Source organism: Bos indicus, chromosome 1 (assembly GCF_029378745.1).
Source record: "Bos indicus isolate NIAB-ARS_2022 breed Sahiwal x Tharparkar chromosome 1, NIAB-ARS_B.indTharparkar_mat_pri_1.0, whole genome shotgun sequence".
Taxonomy (NCBI): Eukaryota; Metazoa; Chordata; class Mammalia; order Artiodactyla; family Bovidae; genus Bos; species Bos indicus.
The window spans coordinates 60,680,344-60,697,759 of record NC_091760.1 but is presented as its reverse complement, the minus strand read 5'-3'; the positions used below and the strand labels follow the sequence as shown (position 1 = coordinate 60,697,759).

Genomic DNA, 17,416 nt, shown 5'->3' with positions numbered 1-17,416 from the left:
CCTTTTCTCTTTTGCCTTTCACTTCTCTTCTTAGTAGAATAACCAGCCAAAAATTGCTGACCTTACATGTCTGCTACTCCACTACTGCCCTTCTACTAGGGATCTCAGTTGTGAGTTCTGAATTCCAGTCTCCATTACTACTGCTTCAGTGTAGAGAATGATGCTGAGTGTGTATGTTTATGCTGATAACTGGATACTCATATGGCAATGATTAGAGTGGTTAATTAATAACATAAACTGAAGGGGTTCTAGGGCTCCTCCAGGAGAGATTAAATGAATCTAAATCCCAACAAACTTAGATATATGAGGCTATGTGCCAAAAGCAACAGCTAAAAATAAGTTAAAACTAATTACTTCTATAGAGGTGGAAATTGGAAGGAGGGGGTGAAGACACTTATTTTTCATTATAAACTTAATAGTACCATTTTTTAAACTGTAAACATACATTATTTCTGGCAAAAGCAAAATAGTTTTTACAAAAATGAGGGCAAAATAAATCCATTTTTAGGCATTAAAATGATATAATATATGGGAAAAAAAAAAAAAATAATAAATCCCAACAAACAATAAATTAGTTGTCTTCAATCCGTGCTGCAGCTTATGTGGTCACTAAATTTGATCAACATATAAAACTTATTTTTTACAACTGAGTGAACACATGGTCAGCAATATCTGTGAAACAGATCATGAGCTACGTGGATTTTGACATAATTTGCGGAATGAGGTACAACTTGATGACAAATAATAGATAAGAGGTATAGCAAGAGGGCAGCCTGTGGTAAGGAGATATATGAACTTTATTTTGTTAGTGTGTAAGACATTGTGATCACACAGTGCTAACACCCAGTCAAAGGTTCTTTAAAAAGGCTCTTACAGCTTATGGGTGAATCCAGAAACCACTTCTAAGGAATTAGTTTTATTTATTTATCCCTCCATTGATTTAATCAGATTTTTCTAAGTGTGTACTATGTATGATGAACAGTTTTAGGAAACTGCTTCAAAAGAGACTAGCCCCAGGTAGAAACAATACATGTATTAATGGCCATGGAGCTCAACCATGGCCTTGAATCAGATGTGAAGAGCATCATAATGCATTGCACTTTTCCAGTTCAATGTGTGTTTACAGGACTCACTGGGGACCTTCAGTGTCTTGTAACTTTTAATTGCCAATGAGCCTCTGGCAAGTGTGGCTTACCCTAATGGACTGAAGATATATAAGATGCTTTCCGTTACCTCCAGAAAAGTGCCCCAGTCAATGGCAAATCTTTTTTATTGGCTTTTACTAGGTCCTTCTCTCTGTCCTCAAAGCAGGGGAGGCTACTGGAAAGAGATCAGTGAGGGTTTTAGGGAGTACTGATACATGCTTTTGAAAATGAATAGAGGGGGTGACTTCTTTTGATACCATTGAAAATTACTTGCTGGAATCAAGCTGATATGGATCAGCCACAAGGACTGTATTACTGATGGATGACACAAATGAATTTTCAGCAGCATCTAAGTCTATTGATTCTACCCCCTTTATATTTTGAAAGTGTTGTATGACCAGTAGCCTGAAGCTTTACCGCAGGGCAGGATATTTCGTAGAACTGAATACCTCAGAAAATGAATACATATCTGCTCACTTTACTGCTACAGGTATATTAGTTTTCTAGGTCTGCCAGAAGAAAATACCTAAAACTGGGTGGCTTAAACAACAGAAATTTATCATGGCATTTCTGGAGTCTAGAAGGAGATCACAGTGTCAACAGAATTGTTTCTTTCTGAGGGTTATGGAATTGTTTTATGCCTCTAAACTTGTTCCAGTGATTTTGTGGCAATGTTTGGTATACCTTGGTTTAGGGTAGCATCACTCTGATCTCTGCCTTCATCTTCACATAGAATTCTCCTGGTGTTCATATCTAGAAGCTCCACCCAACTCCAACATGACCTCATTTAATTAATTTACATATGCAACAACCCTGTTTCCAAATAAGGTCATGTTCTGAGGTGCTAGGGGTTACAACATCAACATATAAATTTTAGGGAAATATAATTCAACCTTTAGAGATTCCCTGATGGCAACGATGGTGTGTTCACTCACCTAGAGCCAGACATCCTAGAATCTGAAGTCACGTGGGCCTTAGGAAACATTACTATGAACAAAGCTAAGGGAGGTGATGGAATTCCAGCTAAGCTATTTCAAATTCTTAAAAATGATGCTGTTAAAGTGCTGCACTCAATATGCCAGCAAATTTGGAAATCTCAGCAGTGGCCACAGGACTAGAAAAGGTCAGTTTTCATTCCAATCCCAAAGAAAGGCAATGCCAAAGAATGTTCAAACTATCACACAATTGTACTCATTTCACATGCTACCAAGGTAATGCTCAAAATGCTGCAAGGCTTCAACAGTACGTGAAATGAGAACTTCTAGATGTACAAGCTGTGTTTAGAAAAGGCAGAGGAACCAGAGATCAAATTGCCAACATCTGTTGGATCATAGAGAAAGCAAGGGAATTCCAGGAAAACATCTACTTCTGGTTCACTGACTATGCTAAAGCCTTTGACTGTGTGGCTCACAACAAATTGTGGAACATTCTTAAAGAGATGGGAATACCAAACTACCTTACCTATCTCCTGAAACCTGATTGTGGGTCAAGAAGCAACAGTTAGAACCACACATGGAACTAGTGTTGGAAATTGAGAAAGGAGTAAGTCAAGGCTGTATATTGTCACAATGTTTATTTAACTTCTATGCAGAGTGTGTGTGAAAGTCACTCAGTTGTGTCCAACTCTTTTCAACCCCATGGACTGTAGTCTGCCAGGCTATAGGAATTCTCCATCTCCATGTCCATGGAATTCTCCAAGTCAGAACACTGGAGTGGGTAGCTGTTCCCTTCTCTAGGGGATCTTCCCAACCCAGGAACTGATAACAGTTCTCCTATATTGCAGGCAGATTCTTTATTGTCTGAGCCACCAGGGAAACCCAAGAATACTGGAGTGGGTAGCCTATCCCTTCTCCAGCATATCTTCCCACCCCAGGAATCAAACCGGGGTCTCCTGCATTGCAGGCAGATTCTTTACCAGCTGAGCTACCAGGGAAGCCCTCTATGCAGAGTACATCATGAGAAATGCCAGGCTGGGTGAATCAAAAGCTGGAATCAAGATTGCAGGAAGAAATATCAACAACCTCAGATATGTAGATGATACCACTCTAATGGCAGAAAGTGAAGAGGAATTAAAGAGCCTCTTGAAGAGGGTGAAAGACAAGAGTGAAAAGGTTGGGTTAAAATGCAACATTCAAAAAACTAAGATTATAGCATCTGGTCCCATAGCATCTCTTCATGGCAAGTAGAAGGGGAAAAAGTGGAGGAAGTGACAGATTTTATTTGGGCTCTAAATTTACTGCAGATGGTGACTGCAGTCATGATATTAAAAGATGCTTGCTCCTTAGAAGAAAAGCTATGACAAACCTAGACAGCATAATTAAAAGCAGAGACATCATTCTGCTGACAAAGATCCATATAGTCACAGCTACGGGTTTTCTGGTAATCATATGTAGATGTGAGACTTGAACCATAAAGAAGGCTGAGTACTGAAGAAATTGATGCTTTCAAATTGTGGTGCTGGAGAAGACTCTTGAGAGTCCCTTGGACAGCAAAGAGATCAAACCAGTCAATCCTAGTGAAAATCAACCTTGACTATTCATTGGAAGGATTGATGCTGAAGCTCCAATACTTTGACCACCTGATGTGAACAACCAACTCATTGGAAAAGACCCTGATGCTGGGAAAAAATTGAAGGCAAAAGGAGAAAAGAGTGGCAGAGACTGAGATGGGGTTAGATAGCACCACTGACTCAGTGGACATGAATCAGAACAAACTCCAGGAGGTAGTGAGGAACAAGGAAATCCGGCATGCTGAAGTTCCTGGGATTGCGGAGTTGGACATGATTTATCGACTGAACAACAATGATGGATCAGGCGGTAAAGAATCTGCCAGCAATGCAAGAGATGCAAGAAATGTGAGTTCAATCTCTGTGTCCAGAAGATCTCCTGGAGGAGGAAATGGCAGCCAACTACAGTATTCTTGCCCAGAAAATCCCATGGACAGAGGAGCCTGGCAGACTCCATCCATAGAGTTGTAAAGAGCTGGACATGACTGAGTGACCGTGTATACTATACTATACACTTGATTCAACCTTTAATGATAGGGAAGGAATAGGCAGAACTTATAACCTGTTTCTAAGATCATGGCCTCTGGTCGCATCAGTTCATGGGAAATACGTGGGGAAACAATGGAAATCGTGACAGACTTTATTTTCTGGGCTCCAAAATCACTGCAGATGGTGACTGCAGCCATGAAATTAAAAGACACTTGCTCCCTGGGAAAAAAGTTATGACAAACCTAGACAGCATATTAAAAAGCAGAGACATTACTTTGCCTACAAAGTTCTGTATAGTCAAAGCTATGGCTTTTCCAGTAGTCATGTATGGCTGTGAGAGTTGGACCATAAAGAAGGCTGAGTGCCGAAGAATTGATGCTCTTTAACAGTGGTGTTGGAGAAGATTCCTGAGAGTCCCTTGGTCTACAAGATCAAACCAGGCAATCCTAAGGAAATCAACCCTAAATATTCATTGAAAGAACTGATGCTGAAGCTGAAGTTCCAATACTGTGGCCACCTGATGCAAAGAGCTGACTTATTAGAAAAGACCCTGATTCTGGGAAAGATTGAAGGCAGGAGAAGAAGGGGACAACAGAGGATGAGATGTTGGATGGCATCACCGACTCAATGGACATGAGTTTGAGCAAACCCTGGAAGATGGAGAAGGATGGGGAAACCTAGCATGCTGCAGTCCATGGTGTTACAAATAGACATGACTGGGTGACTGAACAACAACAACAGTATCTTGCTTCATGGAATTAATACAATGCAATATAAACCGTAGAGTAATCTCAGAAGCCACAATGATGACTGGACTCCACAAACAAGGCTCACAAAATTTGCAAACCTGACTCAAAAGTGTAAAAGGTACAAATCAAGTTATTACCTTTCCCAATTTGGCAACACTGTCTTGTGGCCATTTTACACGATCTGGGAGATCTGCTTATTCAGGTTTACTTGTAGAACATGCTCTTGTTCAGTTGTGTCTCACGGTTTGCAACCCTATGGACTGCAGCCCTCCAGGCTCCTCTGTCCATGGGATTTTCCAGGCAAGAATACTGGAGTAGATTGCCATTTCCTTTTCCAGATGATCTTCTCAACCCAGGAATAGAATGCCCTTCTCCTAAGTCTCCTGCATTGCAGGTGGATTCTTTACCGTTGAGCCACTGGGGAAGCCTCACTTGTGGAACACTTAACTAAATAGTAGATCATTAAGGCAGAGAAATTTGCTTTTGCAAAGTAATATTTACATCATATTCTATTTTTCATATTGTTTGCTTTAGAATCGCACAGACATGTAGATAGAAAATACTTGTATATAATGAAACAAAACTATAGAAAATATTTGTAAGTCATTTCTCATAGAAAAATATTATTATAATAGTAATTATTAAACTCTAGAAAATCCAAAGAAGACACTAAAATTAAACTGTGAAATTGTATCTTATATCCCGTGGCAGTCCTCTTAGCAGTTTGGCTGAAATTGTCACTGGTCTCAAGCTATGCTAACATTTCTACCTGTGCATGCAAGATAAATATTCTACTTTTTCATACTTTATTTCATTTTTGAACTTAGCAGCTGCTTCCCCTAAATCTTTGCCAGGTAAGACTCAAAGAGTTTTTATAATAGTCCAGGTGGAAGAGATAATACGGCCCAATTTAAGAGTTGAAATCCTGGCTTATCATTGGAACTCAGCCTAAAATCTGCTAGGCCATGTGGTTGTCAAGCAACCAACTAATATCCTATAATGATCTACAAATTGATGCCTGTGCTGAATGAATGTTCTAGTCCAAACCCAAAGCTTTACACAGTTAATTGAAAGCTAATGTCCTCATTAGTGGCTGTTAGAGAGGCTCAACAAGTGCAGTTTGCATGTGCTAAGCATTGAATATTTATTAGACATGTTGTTTAATATCAAGTAGGAGGAACTGGACAGTCCATCTGGTGGTAACTATAAGAATAAAATGATTGTTTGGAACTGCTCAAACCATAAATATGTTCAGGAGAGCTGATGCCCACCCTACTGTTCACCACAACTGGCACATCGTCCTGGTTCCTGACTCTTATTCTCTCTTAGCAGGGTCTCAGTATTACCAAGTCCAGACTACTTCCAACCCAGTAGGTAGTGCTCAGACCTCTTATTATAGTCCCTGTCAATCATCTACAGTACATCATAAATTAGGTGGAAAAAAAGAAATCTCTGTAGTTGATGTCTATAAGGCCCTTTTGGTTGATATTAAATCAGGGTAAATTTAAAATACATTAATGTTTAAAAAAATTATATTTTTCTTAATTGCTCTTCACACAACTAACCTGCATTTTTAGGATTCATCCTGATATGTTCTTACTTTGACTGGTTGGTTGTCTTTTTTTTCAAAATTTATTTTTAAGAGACAGCTACTTTAAGAAAAGTCCTCTAAAAAACGTTAAGGGTTTGGTGCTTGCTAAATTATTCAATTGATGTACTGATCAACTCATGAATTTAGGATTATGTTAGATTCTGTAAGGGATAAAAGAGAAATAGTCCATGCAATCCTTTTCCTCACTGACATGGAACCAACCTTCTTTTTAAGTGTCACAAACCACTTAAAAAAAAAGATTAAAGTAGGCCTCACAATAATTTCTCTTTGTTACCCAGTTCCTTCCACAGTGTTCCCGAAGAACTACTTGTATTGCCAGCCCCATAACGTGTGCTGTGTGCTTTGTTGTTCAGTGCTGTCAGACTCTGAGACCTCATGGACTGCAGCCCACCAGGCTCCTCTCTCCATGGGAATTCTCCAGGCAGGAATACTCGGTTGGGTTCCCATGCCCTCCTCCAGAGGATCTTCCCAATCCAGGGATCGAACCCAGGTCTCCGACATTGCAGGTAGATTCTTTACTCTCTGAGCTCCCCATAATAGCCTAACTTAATTCTGTCTGATATAGTTTCTTTAGGCCAAGAGCAATATCTTCCTCTTTGTACCAGTGGATCTAGCATGAGTGAACATATGCTCAGAACATAGCAGGTGCTCAATGAGTACTTGATGAATGAATGAATAATCGAATAATTATTTTATACTCTCTCTTCTAGTACCTGGGTCTACTAACACATCTGTCATGCTTCTGGATATGCTTAAGGACATTTCTATGGCCTCTAAAGAGAAAATTCTATGTGAAATTAAAGCCCTAGGTTGGTGTCAAAATTGTGCCTTATGATTAACCTCAATCAATCAACTTAGATATAAAGCCAGTCCATTAACAAAGACAAATATCTTTTTGGTAGCTTTGTTTATTAGAACTATCCAACTATCCTTCTGAGATGATATAAATATTCTGTATCCAAGCAGTAAAATCCAATACCCACTAGCCATACGTGGGTGATATGACTGGGGAACTACATGTTTTATTTTACTTTATTGCAATTAAATTAAATAGCCACATTTATTAGACAATTCTAATTCTATATGGTTCAGAATATTAATGGACTTCAGTGTTTTGCTATTAAGTGAATACTGATGCGCCGCCATAGGTGGTAACACAATTTAGCTTCCTGACTTGTAAAGGTCCATATTTCTAGTACACTTCTTTGTATAATGAAGTCTAGATTTATTATAGGAAACTTCCATTCTGTAGCCATAATGTAGCACAACATTTACCAATTTTCTTAATTGTCTGATGTCACTGAATAGCACTCTGATTTGATAGCAGCTTCCCTGAGTCAGGAAGATCCCGTGGAGAAGGGAATGGCAACCCACTCCAGTATTCTTGCCTGGAGAATTCCATGGACAGAGGAGACTGGCAGCATATAGTCCATGGGGTCGCAAAGAGTTAGACACGACTAAGGCTTTCAGAAAACAAAGAAAAAAGAAAAAAAAATTCTACCATTTCTCAAAACAACTTTTTTTTTTTAATTTTAGGAATATTATAATACAAAAATGTGTTTTTCTTACAATTTTAAAGTAGAAAATTATTTAAACTTCTGATGTAGAAAACATACGATAATTCCACTTGTGACTAGTTGTTTCTAAAAATATGTTACAATACATACCACATTCTTGAATAAAGATTTGATTTCTCTTTGAAAAACAAAGTTTTTAAACCCATTTATGCCTCAAATATTAGTACTTTTTAAACTTTAAGCTAATTAAAAGTTTCATTAAATGTGCTAGCTTTTTAACACTGAATTTTGGGGAGCATTGGTGTTATTTTCTACCTTTCTCTCTGTAATTTTTAACCTCAAATTTCTCTCTGTTTTTACACCTGGCTCCTTCACTGAGTTCTTAAAATCTCTTCACCTCAGAGAGATACTTCTGCCATTGATTCATTAACTAATTAGAACCTTGTTCTTTGTCTTTAAACTGATAATTCTTTCACTCTTAAAAATAACGAAATTTGGTTGATTTTAAATTCACATAGCTTCCAGTTAATTTTCCACTTCATCTCAGTAGCCCTCAATTTTTAAAAATAGGTATTCCTTAAAAAGTCCTTTCATAGAAAATATTGTAGGGTAAAAATGTACACTTTGAAAATTCAGAAAGAAAAAAATTATTTCACTAAAATGATAATTTGCTGAGACAAACAAGAAAATTATTTTTAGATATGCAAGAGCTGAGGGGCAAGGGTCTCTGTGGCTATTTTAACATATTCCCTATGCTAAATTCAAGTCCTAGATGTTACACCAGGCACAGAAGCTGTGCTCTCCTAGATTAAGGTAATGATAACATTCATAATAAAATAATAATGTACCCCTATGTGTCAGGCTGTCTCTCTTTCTCAGTCTCTCTCTGCCTCACACACACCCCATGCCCCACCATGGGACATCATTACTGTCATTTCTCAAAGAACAGAAAATAGAATCCAGCAGCCACAGCCAGTAACCCTTAGTGGTAGAAGTAACCTCCACAGCTTTTACTGACTCTCCCAATCTCTCCTTGAAATAACTGCCTAGAATTCAGAAGACTTCAAACTTCCAGACTTCTAGCTAGCCAGATAAATAATATTTATTCAGTTTCCTCACATATATTGGTACTATTCTTGGTATAGAAGGAAATCTATGTACTATAGATCCTTTTTTTTTTTTTTTACATTTATGCATATTATCCTGAAAGTTATTTTTTTAAAAAACAGTTTTGTGGAGATATAATTCACATACCATAAAATTCACTATTTAAACACATAAAGTACAAAATTCTTGTGGTTTTATTATATTCACAGAACCACACACAATCTAATCCCAGAACGTTTTCATTAGCCCCCAAAGAAACTTCTTACCAGTTAGCAATCACCCATTTACCCCCAACTCCAGTCCTTGGCAACCACTAATTTATCTTCTTTTTCTACGGATTTGCCTCCTTGGGAAATTTCATATAATGGAATCATACAATATGCAGCCTTTTGTGATTGGCTTCTTTCACTTAGTATAATATTTTCAAGGTTTATTCATATTGTAGCATGTAACAGGGTCGGCGGAGCCTGGTGGGCTGCCTGCCGTCTATGGGATCGCACAGAGTTGGACACGACTGAAGCGACTTAGCAGCAGCAGCAGCAGCAGCATGTAACAAGCAATGGCACCCCACTCCAGTACCCTTGCCTGGAAAATCCCATGGATGGAGGAGCCTGGTAGGCTGCAGTCCATGGGGTCGGTAGGAGTCAGACATGACTGAGCGACTTCACTTTCACTTTCATGCACTGGAGAAGAAAATGGCAACCCACTCCAGTGTTCTTGCCTGGAGAATCCCAGGGGCTGGGGAGCCTGGTGGGCTGCCGTCTATGGGTGGCACAGAGTCGGACTTGACTAAAGCAACTTAGCAGCATGCAACAAAGATTCATTCCTTTTTGACTGTCAGTATTCCATTACATGAACATACTCCATTTTATTTATCCAATAATCAGTAGATAGATATTTGGGTTGCCCCCACTTTGGGGCTATTATAAATAAGCCACTATGAACATTCATCTTTAAGAATTTTGTATAAGCATATATTTTCATTTCTCTGGATTTAGACTTAGGTGTAGAATTGTTGAGTTATATGGTAAATCTGGTGTAGAACTGCTGAGTCATATGGTAAATCTATCTTTAACATTTAAGGAACTGCCAAAGCTGTTTCCCAAATGCACTATTTTACACTCACACCAGCAATGTGTGAGGGTTCCAATTTCTCCATATCCAGCAGGATTCATCCTTACATCTTATCACATGAAACAGTTTAATAAAGGGGAATTTCACACAAACATAAAATTCAAGGACACTTTTCCAAAGGTTAATCTGTAGTACTATTGAGTTATCCAGAATGAAAAAGGAAGAGTTCAACAGAACTAATATTGGTCAATTTGAGTCCTGGCTTGAAAAATACCTCATTTAATAAAATAACTATTTTAGAGGTTCTGTCTCAAGTGTAGAATCTAATCAATTAGAAGTACCTGTTCAATTGAATTTCTTGCTTCAATCATTGCATATGATTTCTTTTTGCTTAGTTAAGGACTTTAGCTCTGGGTCCCAGACAAAGTTTGATCATGCCAACCATATATAAAGTACCTTACAGAGGACCGAAATAGAAAATGCTCTGAATGTATATAACTGTTATTATCTTCATAGTTATTGATATTTTAAATATATCTACCAAAACAAGTACTCATTAACCATGCTGAAAGTTTAAATTTTGTCATGACCCAACCTAAAGTTGGCCTTTCTGTCTACATTTTCTAAATGGTAGAAATTTCAAAAGATATTCTTCATGTCTCCCTACAAGAACAAATGAAAATCATCTCCAGGCAAAATGGCTTTTATACATTCTAAGCTTGTATAATCTCTAAAACTTTGACTTGAAAAATGTTTAATTTGGATGATATAGCATATTCCATAGTGTCTAGCAAAGTACTAGACACATATTGGGAACTTAGTAAGTACTTAGGGAAGAAAGAAGGGAGGAGAAAAGGGGGAAAAAAAGAAAAAGAAATAAGGAAAAAGAAGAGGTGGAAAGAAGTTAAGTAAGAAATTTAAGGATGCCCCTGTGATATAGAAAAGTGGGTATTCACTAGAATATAACAATATCCAGAGACCAAGGGTCTGCACAAATTATGAACCTCCATAACATACTGTATAATACCGCAGTATGTGAAACTTCATTAGTACTTGCCTATATATGAAAAGAGATGATTATAACTGAGTTTAAGTAATCTGGTAGATACCTGTCTCTAGTGACTAGATAAAAACCTGGGGTTGTCTAGAGGAATGGTGATGTATTATCATGAGGCCCATCAGGAAAGCTTAGAGGAGAAGATAGCTTTATAGGAGGGCACCAGAGGTAAACAAATCAGTTTAAGAAGGCATTAATGCTGAATAGGTTAAAAGAGAGAAAGGCATAAAACATATAACTCCAGTAAGCTGTAGAAAAATATGACTTTGCAAACTAATTTGGAATTCTCTGATACAGATTTCAGAGGTTCCCACGGTCATCACCTTCAGTCATAGGAAACTTCTCGCCACTAAGTTTATCCTGTGTGAAAAGAGAAGAACACATAAAGTAGGGGCACAATGATTCAGGAGTCAAGCACTTAAGAGTAGAAATCAGTTCCTTCAAATCCCAGAACTACAGAAACAGATCAATGATGAGTGTGACAGAATAAGCCTCTCCCCACCAAAGACCAAATGTCCACAGCCTTTAAACCAGTCTTCTGTCAACCGTCCTTCATCTAGAGTGCAAACTGGAAATAATTCAATCAACTCATTTGTGTGAAATACTATATTTACTCCTCTAAGTATATTTGGGTTTTATTTAGGATCAGTTCCTTCTGGTCAAATAAATGATGCTGTGTTAGTATTCACCCAAGTGTCAGTGAGGGTCAGATGAGAGGATGCGTTTTGAACAGTCAGGGAAAAGGAGTGTGGAGAAGGAAGCAGAGAGGATCTCGGTAGCTCCTCAGAGCATACACCATAGTTAACACCTTCCCTACCTTTTGCAAAGTAATTGCTACATATCTTATAGGGGGAGGGGGCAGAAGGAAACATACCAAGTAGATATCGAAGCTATCAATTATTGTGCTCTGGAGATGTGGTCTGATTTCAAAGGGTCAAGAAAACATGAGGAAGTATAGAATACAGGCAATTAGATTGGGGAAGAGTTCATGGTGTCAGTTTCAGTTTCTGGAATCAAGGTCAAGAGATATGGATTTGAGTTCAACAATGACAAAAAATTTGTGTAATTTACTTCCTCTCTCTCTTTTTTTCATTATCTGTAATGTTAAGGCATCATTTTAAAAAAGACAATCATATTTGTTGTACAGATGTAAAATCAACACAGGCCAAGATTTTGATGAGGGAACCAAGAAGATACCACAACTGGTTAAAAACAGAATGCAAGGTGCCACATAATTGGAGTCAGGTAAGGAATGCTGAATTTACAAACGCAAAACTAGTAAAACTAATCTATATCCATAGAGCGAAAACTAACTGGACTCTACCACATGCATTTCTATAAATCGCTATTATTTGCACTACTATCAGTTTTTTATAAATTAACTTTTATCTTGGTAGAGTCGTAAAATATTCTCATCAAAGATAAGAATCAAACAGGACACTCATCAAATTTTAGTCTTTCACAATTTTTCCTTAAACTAGATTAGATGATCTCTTGGGCTCTTTCTAATTCTAATATTCAATTAGTTTCCACAATCAGTAAAGGGAATAATAAAATAAGAAAAAGGGTAAGAAAACCAATGAATAGAGAAGTCGGAAAAAACTTCATTTCCACACTGATAACCTGGTCTCGTCACCAATAACCTTCCGCCTGTCTTGTCTCACATTCTGGAATTGTGTGCTTATTATTAATAGGTACCATACTCGTTTAAACAGAAAGGGGGAATATCATAAATCACAAGAGACTTTAACCTTATTATACTCATGGATGAAGAGCAAAGCCTTCATTGCACATTTGCTGGGTGCCAATGAAATACCATGGTCCTTGGTTGAAGTTAAAATCTGTTCTTGGTTAGACTGACAAGGGTAATTAATGCTTCTGTGGAAAAGCCCTGATGCTGGTTACTTTATGTCACATGAAAAAAATTCCCCTATTCACTCCTCCCTCGTCTGCAGTTAATACTGAGTTATGAATCACCCGGTGACAGCCCTGCAAAGACAAGCAAAGTGGGGGGCCTGCAACAAAGCACATATCCAGGACTGCAAGAAACGGCACCTTCACCTCCCCAGAGCAGAGCTCAGGAGGCCTTGACTCGCAGGTTATAGTCCAAGAGGATATCTCTTCCCAGGCTACTGATGATGTTAGCTTTGGGGTCATTTGGCCAGGTTTACCTCTCTCCCTCACACACATCCCTTCTTCTTCTCTCTCTTTCATCAGGGCATGTCATTTAGTAGCAGGCCACACAATTAGGTGTTCTGCTTTTGTTTTTTTACCATAACAATCATTATTTCAAGGTCTATTGAAGAGAAAAATTATCTTGGTAACTAAATAGCAACAAACTGGTAGTAATTTCAAAGGAATTTGCGTTTAAAAGAGGAAGTTTAAACAACTTTTGAATAGGGGAACTTTCTTGAACAATCAGTAGGTTTCACAGATGAGGAAGTGGGCTCAAAAGTGGTCAGGAATTAGCCCAGTTAGTAGAGGATGCAGGTGAGATTTGTCTTCCTCCAAAATCTGATCCAATTTTACTGCCTAGCAATGCTGACCACAAAAGAAAGAGTTTCTTACAGAGGGAATTCCTGATAATGAGAATAATGAAATTACAGAGTTGTGAGGTCTTGCAGAGAACTCCCAGACTTCACTGTGTTCATTTACTCTGCTCAAGGAAAACCTTACTGCCCAGAAAAAACTTTGGTAAAAAGGAAACCCTGTTTCTTCTCTTTGTGAAGGTGGGCTCATTGAGGGGGAAAAAAGTAGAGCAGTGAGTGGGAAGCAGAGGAGCATCAGTTCTGTGCTCTCCTCAGGTCTTCAGTTTCTCCCTGCACTCATGCATAGGTCTGTCTTCACCACAGCCTGGACAGAGTGTCTGGTCATGCTCAGAATGGGAGAGCATAGAATAACTCACCAGTTAGTTCTCTGAGGGATGTAGAATCACTGTTAACCCGCCCACGAGTGTGGTTGGGGTCAGTAGGGATTGAGGGATGAAGCTATATGAAAAGCGAAAGTGAAAGTTGCTTAGTCATATCTGACTCTTTGAAACCCTATGGACTGTAGCCCGCCAGGCTCCTCTGTCCATGGAATCCTCTAGGCAAGAATGCTGGAATGGGTTCCCACACCCTTCTCCAGGAGATCTTCCCAACCCAGGAATCAAACCCAGGCCTCCTGTACTGCAGGCAGATTTTTTACCAGCTAAGTCACCAGGGAAGCCCTTCACACAGTTAGTGCTATGACTGAAAGGAACAATTACATGGAGCTCATACAGGAATTATTTAAATTAGCAATTTTAAATTTGCTAAGATTTATTGAACACATCCTCTGTGTCAGACATGCTATGTTCATTATGTCATTTGATCCACTCAAAAGCCCATGATGTAGGCCCTGATGCTATCTCATGTTATAAGTGAAGATGGTAATTAACTTGTGTGAAGTCCCATAGTTAATAAACACCAAAATCAGGCTTCAAACCTGGGTGTGACTGATACCAGGCTTCCATCTTAAGCATTGTACACAGAGCTTCATGAGGTTTCCCTGGTGGCTTAGATGGTAAACAAACTCCCTGCAATGCGGGAGACCTGGGTTCGGTCCCTGTGTTGGGAAGATCCCTTGGAGGAGGGCATGGGAACCCATTCCAGCATTCTTGCCTGGAGAAATCCGTGGACAGAGGAGCCTGGTGGGCTACAGTCCATAGGGTTTCAAAGAGTCAGATATGACTAAGCAACTTTCACTTTCACTTTTCATATAACTTCATTCCCCCAAATCCCTACTGACCCCAACACACTCGTGGGCAGGTTAAGATGATTCTACATCCTTCAAAGAACTAACTGCTGGTGAAATATTCTATGCTCTCCCATTCTGAGCATGACCAGACACTCTGTCCAGGCTGTGGTGAAGACAGACCTGTGCATGAGTGCAGGGAGAAACTGAAGACCTGAGGAGAACACAGAACTGATGCTCCTCTGCTTCCCACTCACTGCTCTACTTTTTTCCCCCTCAATGAGCCCACCTTCACAAAGAGAAGAAACAGGGTTTCCTTTTCACCAAAGTTTTTCTGGGCAGTAAGGTTTTCCTTGAGCAGAGTAAATGAACACAGTGAAGTCTGGGAGTTCTCTGCAAGACCTCACAACTCTGTAATTTCATTATTCTCATTATCAGGAATTCCCTCTGTAAGAAACTCTTTCTTTTGTGGTCAGCATTGCTAGGCAGTAAAATTGGATCAGATTTTGGAGGAAGACAAATCTCACCTGCATCCTTTACTAACTGGGCTAATTCCTGACCACTTTTGAGCCCACTTCCTCATCTGTGAAACCTACTGATTGTTCAAGAAAGTTCCCCTATTCAAAAGTTGTTTGCTGCTACTGCTATATCACTTCAGTCGTGTCCAACTCTGTGGGATCCCAGAGACGGCAGCCCACCAGTCTCCCCCGTCCCTGGGATTCTCCAGGCAAGAACACTGGAGTGGATTGCCATTTCCTTCTCCAATGCATGAAAGTGAAAAGTGAAAGTGAAGTCTCTCAGTCATGTCCGATTCTTAGCGACCCCATGGACTGCAGCCTACCAGGCTCCTCCGCCCATGGGATTTTCCAGGCAAGAGTACTGGAGTGGGGTGCCATTGCCTTCTCTGTCAAAAGTTGTTTAAACTTCCTCTTTTAAACGCAAATTCCTCTGAAATTACTACCAGTTTATTGCTATTTAGTTACCAAGATAATTTTTCTCTTCAATAGACCTTGAGATAATGGTTGTTATGGTTAAAAAAAGAAAAAAAAAAGTGACTCAAAAATTGCAAGAATGAACATTGAAGAGAGAAATGGAAAAATACCAAATCATTACCCTTAAAACCACAAAAAAACACCTCAAGAGAAGAAGTGATTCAAAACCTGTATCACAGGGAGTCAAGAGAGGAGGTGAAGGAATGGGCATTAATACAAAGGATTGATAATGTGAAGGACACTAAAGCATCATATGTTTATTGCCTTGGCAAAAATCTTTTTTCAATCTGCAATATCACCTTCAGGTTTTATACACATCTTCAACACAGCAGACTTTTGGGACCATGCAGAGCCTGAGGACAACATTACATTTAAAAAGTATCCTTATGACTGTGTCTTTAAACAATACCAAACAGATATATTGCATTTATTTTTCATTTTGTTTTTCACTTACAAAAAAGATATCTGGCATAACCAACTAGCAGAATACAGCTGTGAGTCAAAAGACTACCAGCCCAGAAAGATTACTGAGGCCAAAAAAGCGATATAAGAATGGTCATCTATCATTGCCCCCTCCAGCTCACTGTGTCACCAGCATCACTCCCACACACACATACTCATGTCCAGTAATTTTTAACTTAACAAGGGAATGGAAGGCATAACTAAACTCTGTGTATGCCTGTGTATGATTCACTTCTGTTAATTAAGACCAGTGTCTTGCATTGTTGGACTCCCAGGGATTCCCCAAGGCCCAACCTGTCACTAATTCTGTATCACTTCTTTTTTTTTTATAGCTCGGTGGCTTTTCTCTTTGATGCCCATTTGGAAAGAAATTTAAAACTAATTATAATTGATGAGTCTATTTTGTTTGTGCTTCAAAGAACTAACAGGAACAGAGCCCAAAGAGGAAGAATGTTACTGGGATGATTCCACATTTAACTAAGAGATTCTTGGACTCTCAGTTATGAAAAATAAAAAAATGGCCTAAATGTCACAGTGAATATTTATTGAGCACTCACAGGTTCTTCCCTCTGAAGAGGGTTTTTCCCAAAGTCCATGGGATTTGCCAGGCAAGAGTAATGGAGTGGGTTGCCATTGCCTTCTCCAAAGATGGCCTAGTATGTGTCTAATTAATTATTTTTTAGCCTAAGTTATTTAGAATTCATACAGCTATTTGCAGTCAAAAGCATTTTAATAAAGAAGCTGTTATACAAGTTTATCTTCCCTTTGTTTATTGTAGTAGGCAGAATTCTAAAATGGCCCCCCAAATTCCACAGCCTGGTGTGCACTCCCTGCATAATTCCTTCCCCTTGAGTGGATGCAGAACCTATGAATATGACAAGATACCACTCCTATAATTAAGTTACTAATGATTGAGTGAGTGAAAGTTGCTCCGTTGTGTCCGATTCTTTGCAACTCCATGGACTGAACAGTTCATGCAATTCTCCAGGCCA

General features: G+C 38.9%; 1 long non-coding RNA gene across 1 annotated transcript; it reads left to right on the top strand.

Annotated features, from left to right (window-relative positions):
• The first annotated feature begins 6,632 nt into the window (after positions 1-6,632).
• LOC139178960 (uncharacterized) lies at positions 6,633-16,961 on the top strand. The gene is made up of 3 exons (XR_011563407.1): positions 6,633-7,007; positions 12,404-12,501; positions 16,757-16,961. It is a non-coding gene; the product is annotated as an uncharacterized lncRNA (long non-coding RNA).
• The last annotated feature ends 455 nt before the right edge of the window (positions 16,962-17,416 follow it).